Consider the following 11,726-nt stretch of genomic DNA (forward strand, 5'->3'; position numbering starts at 1 on the left):
AAAAGATTTTGTTTAGCAAACTTTACTCCCCTTGGTTGATAAATACATGACATGAAGATGTAAATTATTTTGAAAATATGCCAGAGATCAGCTGTGCAGATTTGACATCCAATGTGGCTTCAGGACCGCGCTCCAGCAGTTAACAAAATCAATCGAACGCTGAATTACTTTAGTCAAAATAGAAATCAGAAATCAGATACAAATCAGAAGAGGTCACGCTTAAACTGTATAGTGTTCTGATCGGACCGCACCTTCGATACACTTTCCAATTCTGGTTACCATGACATAGGGGATATATTGGCGACGCTGTGCTCTGAATGCCAAGGAACGGCTGGAGAATCATGAGTTTTAAAGCGTTGAAAGGAAAGCATCTGAGGTGATCTTATGGAAATATGAAAGATAAAAGGTGCAACATAGGGGAAAATTCCAGAAGATTGAAATAGCGAGAGTACGACTGGTTCAAACTGATGTGATATTGGGAAGTTCTTTCACACACTGAGTATTCAATAAAATGAAGCAATAGCAATCATTGAATAATATTAACTGGGCGCTGCACTGGGGTAGGGGTTGGGTTCGAGATAGCAGAACTAGGATGAGCCAAATTACCTTCCTCATCTATAACAATGGAGGTTATCGTGGTAAAATTCATACGTTGGTTCTTCCAGTCCCTTTTATTCCCACGATGAAGGCGTTTGTTCATTTTTTCCATTAAAAGCTAGTTAGGAAAGAGATTTTTTAAAAAAAACATGAACTAAAAGGCTACCCAATCTGTGACAGTAGGAAAGAAGTGAAAAGGGAAGGAAAAAAGTTTGTTCAATTTAAAGAGTTACAAAAGCACGTTCTCTCATTGCTCAAGAAAAGTAATTGATTTTGAAGTAAATCTGAGAAATCATTCTGCAGTTACTCTTACTACTCTTACTACTACACTCATTACAGCATTCGAAGGAATGCTATGGCATGTCTGAATCAGTGCCTTGGTATGATGTAAAATTATATATAGCATAAAAAACAGTCCCCAAGACATCAGCTTAAACAATGCGGTTTATTGGGGTTTACGAAATATTATGATGGTGTTAGTCTGACATATGGATTTTTATTTTTATTTTATTAGTGTTGCATGTAGGCATACATTAACACTACAGTGAAGTTATTGTGAAAATCCCCCAGTCGCCAAACTCCAGCGCCTGTTCGGGTACACTGAGGGAGAATTTAGCATGGCCAATGCACCTAACCAGCACGTCTTTCAGACTGTGGGAGGAAACCGGAGCACCCGGAGGAAACCCACACAGACATGGGAAGAACATGCAGACTCCGCACAGTGACCCAAGCCGGGAATCAAACCCGGGTTCCTGACGCTATGAGGCAGCAGTGCTAACCACTGTGCCACTGTGCCGCCCCATTCACATTTATTCTCAACTCAATGAGCTGGATGAAAATTTATGAAGGACACCAGGGAATAATAACAAGTGTGGAAAAGATGAGCAAGAAATGCTGGTCCAGGCCAATGATGCCCACGTCCCGTAAATGATTAAAAATACACAAAAAAATAGAGAGCGGCCAAAGGATCAAAGGGAGATTTACAAAGATGAAATTTTGAGTCAGTTGAATGGTTGGCTGGGATGAAGGGTCAGGGATATCAGCTACATCTTATAACTTAGTCCATGCCATCAAAATCTTGTTGAAGGTGTCTGGGACCTGTTTGGACAAAGGCACTCGGATCTTTTTCCCTTTGATTTGTTATAATTTATTTTTACTACTCTAGACCTGACATTGCCAAAACCTGAAAGGAAAGTAGATGGGGAAATGGTTTGGTTGTGATGCTTTCCTTGTTGAAATCTGTCTGTACTGTTGGAAAGTAATAGTTGAAAGGTTCCTTTATGGATGGTGGAAGAGAATAGTTAGCTGAGGAGAAAGTGAAGCAGACAGACTGTGGTGGCCTGAGCCAAATGGATCCCAGTCGAGTGACCATCACCAATCGTGAGAATTGAGATGAACATAGTTAGCCCTAATTATTATTTCAGTTTCATCCCTATTGGTCAACAAAAATTCAGTGAACAATAATTCAAACAAAATATTCCCAATTAGTCTGGAAACAAATCATATTTGTTGGTTGCAACAAAAAAAAAGTGTATTTCAGTCCTTGTGGTGTCCAAAAAGCATCTCACAGACAATTAGTTACTTTTGAAGTGTATTCATTGCCACTATGTAGACAAACATGGCAGCCAAATTGCCTACAGAAGATCTCACATTCAGCAAAGAAGCAAATAAGTAGCTAATCTGTTTTGGTGGAGCCGTCAAGTGTTGGCCTGCAACACTGAGTATGCTCCATTTCTCTTCTTTGAATATTACTATGGGTTAATTAACATCCACTTGAATAGACAGTTGGTTTAACATCTCATCAGAATGTGACACAGCATATTTAACAAGGCTATAGTCCTGAATTAATGCACTTAATGCACTGAAGTATCAGCATATGTTATATGCTCAGATCCTAGAGTGGAACTTGAAAGTCTGACGTTCTGACTCAGAGGGAGAAAATGGTACTGGTAAGCCAAACTGACACTTGATAATAGTAACTAATGGATTTACTCCATGCAAGCCTGTTGACTGATGTCACCCAAACTCATTGGCTTCATTTCCCTATTCTTTTAAATGTTACAATAAAAGTGGTGACAGTTACAAACGTTTCCAACAATAATGGTTTGCAATACACATTTATAAACACAAATCTCACAGAGTTCCTAGCTGGCTAACGGGCGGTCTTCATTGGAATTCCTCTGCTCCATGTTATCACAATGAGCCCACACGGATACTGCTGTACTAAAATAACTTCTAAGGTCTATAGCATGGGCCCTCAGGATATCTATGAAGTGTTATGTCTTGATTTTGTTGGACACATATCTGGAAGTACTTTGCTCACACTAATTCTCCTTTAATCCCTTTCTGAGGTAATTCACTCCATACACTGGTTATCCTTTGGGAAAATACTTCATGCTAAATTCCTTGCTAGATGTTTTCTTTGAATCTTGTTGTGCAGTGCTCCCTCCTTGTTCTGCAATCATTATCCAGTGCGAAAAACTTATTAACCTTTATTTTATCAACTTCATTCAAAATTTGAAATGCATGTATCACATCTCCATTTAACCTTCTTTGCTGTAAGGAGAATAATCTGAGCTTCCTCATTCTATTCTCGTTGTACTTGGATCTGAGCCCTAAAATCATTTTAGCTGCTTTAGCTGTGCTCATTGCAGAACATCTATATCTTTCTGTAAATAGAGCCTCAAACATCAGCTGCAGTAATCCAACTGTGGGCTCATTAGTGCATTGCAGCACTTGAGTTTTGCTCGACATTTTTTGCTACACACCTTAAAATAACATTGTACTTGGACAGTGGTTCCAATGTCCTGCCAATTATCTCTCTAACAAGAACCTTACCCACATCTTGCAACTGCCCATTCCTTATTTTGTACTTTTAACTGAGATTTTAAATATTTTATCTATTGACACATGATTAGGGAAAAAATATTTTTTCTATAAGTTAAATATTTTGCCATCAAATTTACATTCATGGTTGCGTAGTATGCACCAATTTAAAGCCTCGTGAAGCGATCATTTCTAAGGGCATCATCACTAAGAGTGGTGTGCCAATGCACAAGCAGAGTTCCAATACACCTGGCCACACTGCAACAGAACAGAACCATGAGGTCTAAGGAGTGAGCTGGCTAACCAGCTGAGCACAAGGGTCTGGCACCTTGAGCCAACTATAGGAGGCTTGGTCCAAATAAGGAGTGGGACTTCATTAACACGCTACCCATTCATCTGTTTTCTTACTATTAATATGTCTATGAAATGCATCTTTATTGTTTGTTATTTATTTTATTAAGTAGTTTTTTGTGCAGTACTTTATCAAATGCTTTTTGGAAATCCAAGTATATTACATCTACTGATTCACTTTTATTGCTTGTTATTTTTTTTGCCAATCTTTTCTTTCTATCTCCTATTTGCTTTTCTACTCTTTGGGTGAAATTTTACCGGCCTGTCCGCCTGAAGTTCATACAATCCCGCCTGAGGCTAACAGAGAATGCCGTTCTCTGAGCCTCGCCCGCCCCCAGAAACGGGACATGCCGGTAAAATTCCGGCATTTATTTTGGGAACTTTTGTATGAATTCTTGATATTTATTTTGTTTTTCAACAAAGTTATTATTTTACTCTCCAAATGTTAGATACATCTTTTACGAACTTTAAGATTTCATCTGATTTCCCCTATTGATCCATGGACATCTGCCTTCAATAAACTCTCCATTATTTAGTGGAACTCTCCTTTCTCTTATTTGAAAATCATTTGCACCTCTTCTATCATCTGCTTAAATATTTCTATTGCTGATTTATGTGTTCAACTTAACAATATTTTCTTCCAAATGATTTGGGCAAGGCCGTCGCTTCAACTAATCTTAGTCGACCTTCGTCTGGAGTATCATGTTCAGTTCTGGATACTGCATCTTAGGAAGGATATATTGGCATTAGAGGGTATACAGCACAGATCACCAGAATGACACAGGGTGGTTGAGGTGTTTTGGGGGCAGGATGGTTAATGGGTTACATTATGAGGATGAGCATAACATTTCTTTGTATTCCCTTATGTATAGATGATTGGGGAGTTATTTAACTGCAGTTATGAAGTTATTTAACTGATATCATGCCTGACGAATTTATTAGGATTTTTTGAGGTGCCAATGAGCAGGATAGATAAAGGAGAACCATTAGATGTAATACGCTTGGATTTCCAAAAAGCGTTTGATAAGGTACCGCACAAAAGACGACTTAATAAAACAAGCATCCAAGGTGTTGGGGGAACATATTAGCATGGATAGAGGATTGGCTAACTGATAGAAGACAGAGTTGGGATAAGAGGCAATTTCAAGATGGCAAACTGTAACTAGTGGAGTACCACAGAGATCAGTGCTGGGTCCACAATTATTTAAAATATATATTAATGACTTGGACGAAGGAAGTGAATGTATTGTTGCCAAGTTTGCAGATGACACGAGACAAAGGTAAGTGGGAAGGCAAGTGGTGAGGATGACACAAAGATCCTACAGAGTGATAAAGACAGGTTAAGTGAATAGACAAAAACTTGGCAGATTGAATATTTTTTTGTATGCATTTTTACAGGCCATTAGCGTCGCTGGCTGGGCCAGCATTTACTGCCTGTCCCTAACTGCCCTCCATTTTAGAGGGCATTTGAGAGTCAATCATTGTGGATCTGGAGTCACATGTAGGCATATACATTTAATATTTTAACCTCTTTAAAAACCATGCATGGAGCAAAATGATCACATTGCGAGATACCTATACAACTTAAACAATGCCTTGATTGTAATATTCACCTTTAATATGATTAATGAGTTGTTTGAGGGTAGGTGCATAATGCATTGAAGTGTGAGGTGGTAGTTTGGGTAGTAAGTTTTTGGCACAAAGGCACTGGATCACACTTTGATTTAATTCCAGTGACAAATGAAAAACTGCTTTCACACAGCGAAGGTTTTGCGCACAGCATAAAAACTTAAAGAGCCCTGTCTGACAATTCAGGAAACTCTACTCACTACTCAAGACACGGCCAATTACATTTGCTGGAACTCAATCTTGAGCATGTCGTCAGTTGAGGTGCCAATGAGGTTCTCCTGTTCTTTAATTGACAAATCTTGTGGTATGGGTACTGCAGAAAAGCTGCAAAAGGGTGGCAGACCCAGCTATTTGCTATTCACTGGGTACAAAATGGACCTCACCTGCCAGTTTCTCATAAAGCTATCATGACAGGCTGATCAGTTTAAGTAAGTGTGTAGAAGACTGTATGCCAAAGAAGCAAATCTGCTTGTTTCTCAACCAGAAACCATGGATGAACAGGGATATCCACTGCCTGCTGAAGTCCAGGTCTGAGGTATTCAAGTCAGGTGACCCTAACCTATACAAAAAAGCCAGGTATGATCTAGGGAGGTTCATTAAAGATGCCAAAAGACAGTACTGGAACTAGCTAGAATCCCAGGCTAGCCACATGGACTCCTGCCGACTATGGCAAGGTCTGCATATAACAGGCTACAAGATGAAGGCAGGTAAAATCGCCGGCTCCCATGCAACCCTCCCGATGAGCTCAACACATTCTATGCCCATTTTGAGAAAGAGGTCAGTGAGAACATCCCCTTCATCCTGGAAGCCTCGGCCAAACCTATATCCAATGTCACCATTGCCGACGTCAGATTAGCCTTCTCAAAAGTCAACACACGGAAAGCAACTGGCCCAGATGGGGCACCCGGACGAGCACTCAGGTCCTGCACGGACCAGCTGGCGGGGGTATTCACAGACATCTTGAACTTCTCTTTACACCAATCTGAGGTCCCTACCTGCTTCAAGAAGATGACCATCAGTCCAGTATCAAAGAAAAGCCAGGCAGCGTGCCTTAATGACTATTGTCCGGTGGCTCTGACATCCATTATTATCTAGTGCTTCGAAAGATTAGTTGTGGCACAAATCAATTCCTGCTTCCCAGACTACCAGGATCCACTACAGTTTGCCTATTGCTGCAACATGTCCACAGCAGACACCATCTCACTGGCCCTACACTTATCTGAAACACCTAGATAACAAAGGCACCTATGTCAGTCTCCTATTCATAGACTACAGCTTAGACACCATTATTCCTATGAGACTCATCTGCAAACTTCGTGGCATGGGGCTTGGCTCCTCCCTCTGCACAGACCACAGTCGGGAAAAAGATACAAAAGTCTGAGGCCATGTACCAACCGACTCAAAAACAGCTTCTTCCCTGCTGCCATCAGACTTTTGAATGGACCTACCTCACATTAAGTTGATCTTTCGCTAGACCCTAGCTATGATTGTAACACCACATTCTGCACTCTCTCCTTTCCTTCCCTATGAACGGTATGGCACCTCCTCTACGATCATCCTCAACACCAGTGCTCTGCAAGGCTGTGTCCTCAGCCCCTTACGATACTGTTTATACACCTATGACTGACACCTATACACCAAATTGCCCTCCAACTCAATTTTCAAGTTTGCTGATGATACCACCATTGTGGGTTGGATCTCAAACAATGCCAAAACAGAGTATAGGAAAGAGATAGAGAATCTGGCAAATTGCTGCAATGACAATAATCTCTCCCTCAATGTCAACAAAACAAAGGAGATAGTCATCGACTTCAGGAAGTGTAATGGAGGGCATGCCCCGTCAAATCAATGGGAACGAAGTAGAAATTGTCGAGATCTTCAAGCTTTTAGGTGTCCAACAACCAACAACCTGTTCAGGTCCCTCCATGCAGATGCTATAGTTAAGAAAGCCCACAATGCCTCTACTTTCTCAGGAGACTAAGGAAATTTGGCATGTCTGCTACAACTCTCACCATAGATGCACCATAGAAAGCATTCTTTCTGGTTGCATCACAGCTTGGTATGGCTCCTGCTCTGTCCAAGACTGCAAGAAATGAAGCCCACTCCATCACTCAAACCAGCCTCCCATCCATTGACACTGTCTACACTTCCCGCTGCCTCAGAAAAGCAGCCAGCATAATAACGGACTCCACGCACTCCGACATATACTCTTCCACCTTCTTCCGTCGGGAAAAAGATACAAAAGTCTGACATCACGTACCAACCGACTCAAAAACAGCTTCTTCCCTGCTGCCATCAGACTTTTGAATGGACCTACCTCACATTAAGCTGATCTTTCTCTACACCCTAGCTATGACAGTAACACCACATTCTGCACTCTCTCCTTTCCTTCTCTATGAACGGTATGCTTTATCTGTATAGCACACAACTTTTCACTGTATACTAATACATGTGACAATAATAAATCAAATCAAATCCACTGTTAATAATTAAGGTAACACTCTAATTTTGAGTATGTCTTCCTATTTGACATTTCCCAGAAACATATCAGAACATGAAGAGTTTTTTTTGGAAGCAAACTTACTTCATGCTAGTTTTGGGAAATCCAGTTTTCAGCAGTGGAAATAATTTAGTTTTGTAACAACTGAACCTTCAAACTACAACACTTATAATGGAAGTTAACGTTTCAGTTCCTCCAAGCGCGTTATTTTTAAAGCATCCTATTGTATAAAAGCTCAACCACATCTGAAAAGAGGATTATTTATATGGTTGCTCTGAATATTTTGGGTAGAACCTTCTGTTGATAGATTATTTTCCAGCTCCCAACTCACCGGGGTTTGCAGCACGCCTTCAGATGTGATCTTTTACGAGGCAGCTTCCTGATTGTTGGCCTCTGCGTCTGCTGTCCACGGCAGTTGAGTTTCTGAGGCAGCACGCCTTGTTACAGGGAGAAGTGGGTACTGCTGAAGCAGAAAGGTGAGCATAAGGGCACCTCAAAATGGAGGCACCCTCGAAACCATGGGAGACAGTGGCATGGTGGTATTGTCGCTAGACTTTTCTTTAATTCAGTTGTGGGACATGGACATTGCTGGCTGGCCAGCATTTATTGTTCACCCCTAGTTGCCTTTGAGAAGGTGGTGATGAGCTGCCTTCTTGAGACGCTGCAGTCCATGTGCTGGGGGTTGACCCACAATGCCATTAGGGAGGGAACATACTCACACATGAAATATTCTAGCACATTTGTGACCAGTGTCCACCACATCCTGTAATGTTTGGTCAGTAGAGATCTTGGTAATACACTTAACTGCAAGTATTTCTTTTCATTTTCGAATATCTGAACAAATTCGACAGCTCCACTTCGCAAAAGGTTTAAACCCAATCAAATGTTCCCAGCATATCCCAAAGACACTTTAATTTAAAGGCTCGCAATGCAACCTGGAGTCAGGCAGGGCTGCCCTCTCACTCCTGTGCCATTCATGTGTGGTATAGAAACTTTTGCTGAGTCCATCAGGAAGAATTCGGACATAAGGTTTGTGACAGTCCCAGGCAACGGAGACACTCGGGTCAAAGCCTCCCTGCAGGGGAACGACATCACCATCTTCTGCTTGGATCCGCGGTCATTGTGCAGACTGATCATCATCTGTGATCACTTTGAGCTGGCCTTTTGTGCCAAGATAAACCATGGCAAGAGTGAGGCCATGTTCTTTGGAAATTAGACTGGCCAATCTCTTGTCCCCTTCACTGTCAGGTCAGACTTCCTGAGGGTGTTGGGGGTTCGGTCCAGTTGGCACCACAGCACGCGTTAGAAACTGGAAAGAGCAAGAAGCTATAATAAAACAAGAACTGGATATGTGGGAGTGACACTCCCACTCCATTGCAGGTAAGAACCTGGTCATCATGTTGAGGCATTCTCGGTGTTGCTGTACATGGCGCAGGTCTGGCCCATTCCTCACTCCTGCGCTGTGGCAATCACCCGAGTCATTTTCTGCTTCATTTGCCGGTTGGAAATGCGCAGGGACATGATAGACAAGCCTTTAAGTAAAGGGGGAAAAGAACATCCCAACATTGCCTTAACCCTGATGACCACCTTTGTGTGTGGCTGCATCAAGCTGTTTGGTAGATCTTCGGTACGCAAACACCAAGTATCACTACTTGCTATTCTACCTTTTCCCAGTGCTGTGAAGGATTGATCTGGCCACACTGTCACAGAACGCTCCAAGTAGTTGGACCGTGTTATACCACCTGCTCCTCATGGAAAAATATATGCAGAAAAACACCTTTGACCACAAGTTCATTAGGTATTTGCCATTACAGAGACTTGGTTAAGGGAAGGACAGGATTGGCAGCTTAACATTCCAGGATATAGATGTTTCAGGCGTGATATAGGGGGATGTTAAAGGGGTGGGGAGTTGCGCTACTGGTTAAGGAGAATATCACAGCTGTACTCCAGGAGGACACCTCGGAGGGCTCATACAGTGAGGCAATATGGGCAGAGCTCAGGAATAGGAAAGGTGTAGTCACAATGTTGGGGGTTTACTATAGGCCACCCAATTGCCAGCGGGAGATTGAGGAACAGATATGTAGGCAGATTTTGGCAAGGTGTAAAAGTAACAGGGTTGTTGTGGTGGGAGATTTTAATTTCCCCTATACTGGGACTCACTTAGTGCTAGGGGCGTGAATGGGGCAGAGTTTGTAAGGAGCATCCAGGAGTGCTTCCTGAAACAGTATGTAGATAGTCCAACTAGGGAAGGGGCCATACTGGAGCTGGTATTGGGGAACGAGCCCGGCCAAGTGGTCGATGTTTCAGTAGGGGAGCAGTTCGGGAACAGTGACCACAATTCAGTAAGCTTTAAGGTACTGATGGATAAAGATAAGTATAGTCCTCAAGTTAAGGTGCTAAATTGTGGGAAGGCTAATTACAACAATATTAGGCAGGAACTGAAGAATGTAGATTGGGGGCAGATGTTTGAGGGCAAATCAACATCTGGCACGTGGGAGGCTTTCAAGTGTACGTTGATAGGGATTCAGGACCGGTATATTCCTGTAAGGATGAAGGATAAGTATGGCAAGTTTTGGGAACCTTGGATAACGAGAGATATTGTGAGCCTAGTCAAAGAGAAAAAGGAAGCATTTGTCAAAACTAAAAGGCTGGGAGCACACGAAGCAAGTGTGGAATACAAGGAAAGTAGAAAGAAACTTAAGCAAGGAGTAAGAAGAGCTAAAAGGGGTAATGAAAAAGCATTGGCCAGCAGGATTAAGGAAAATCCCAAGGCCTTTTACACATATATAAAGAGCAAGAGGGTAGCCAGGGAGAGGGTTGGCCCACTCAAGGACAAGGGAGGGAATCTAAGTGTGGAGCCAGAGGAAATGGGCGAGGTATTAAATGAGTACTTTCCATCAGTATTCACCAAAGGGATGGACTTGGTGGATGATGAGTCTGGGAAAGGATGTGGAGATAGTTTGAGTCATGTTGAGATCAAAAAGGAGGAGGTATCGGGGTTCTTGAGAAATATCAAGGTAGACACGTCTCCAGGGCCTGATGGGATATACCCCAGAATACTGAGAGAGGCAAGAGAGGAAATTGCTGGGGCCTTGAGAGAAATCTTTGTATCCTCACTGGCTACAGGGGAGGTCCCAGAGGATTGGAGAATAGCCAATATTGTTTCTTTGTTTAAGAAGGGTAGCAAGAATAAACCAGGTAATTACAGGCCGGTGAGCCTTACATCAGTGGTAGGGAAATTATTGGAGAGGATTCTTTGAGACAGGATTTATTCCCACTTGGAAATAAGTGGACGTATTAGTGAGAGGCAACATGGTTTTGTGAAGGGGAGATCGTGTCTCACGAACTTGATTGAGTTTTTCGAGGAAGTGACAAAGATGATTGATGAGGATAGGGCAGTGGATGTTGTCTACATGGACTTCAGTAAGGCCTTTGACAAGGTCCCTCATGGCAGACTGGTGCAGAAGGTGAAGTCGCATGGGATCAGAGATGAGCTGGCAAGGTGGATTCAAAGCTGGCTCGGTCAAAGAAGACAGAGGGTAGCAGTGGAAGGGTACGTTTCTGAATGGAGGGCTGTGACAAGTGGTGTTCCTCAGGGATCAGTGCTGGGACCTTTGCTGTTTGTAATATATATAAATGATTTGGAGGAAAAGGTAACTGGATTGATTAGTACGTTTGCGGACGACACAAAGGTTGGTGGTTTGCGGATAGCGATGAGGACCATCAGAGGATACAGCAGGATATAGATCAGTTGGAGACTTGGGCGGAGAGATGGCAGATGGAGTTTAATCCGGACAAATGTGAGGTAATGCATTTTGGAAGG

This window comes from Mustelus asterias, chromosome 5, assembly GCF_964213995.1.
Source record: "Mustelus asterias chromosome 5, sMusAst1.hap1.1, whole genome shotgun sequence".
Taxonomy (NCBI): domain Eukaryota; kingdom Metazoa; phylum Chordata; class Chondrichthyes; order Carcharhiniformes; family Triakidae; genus Mustelus; species Mustelus asterias.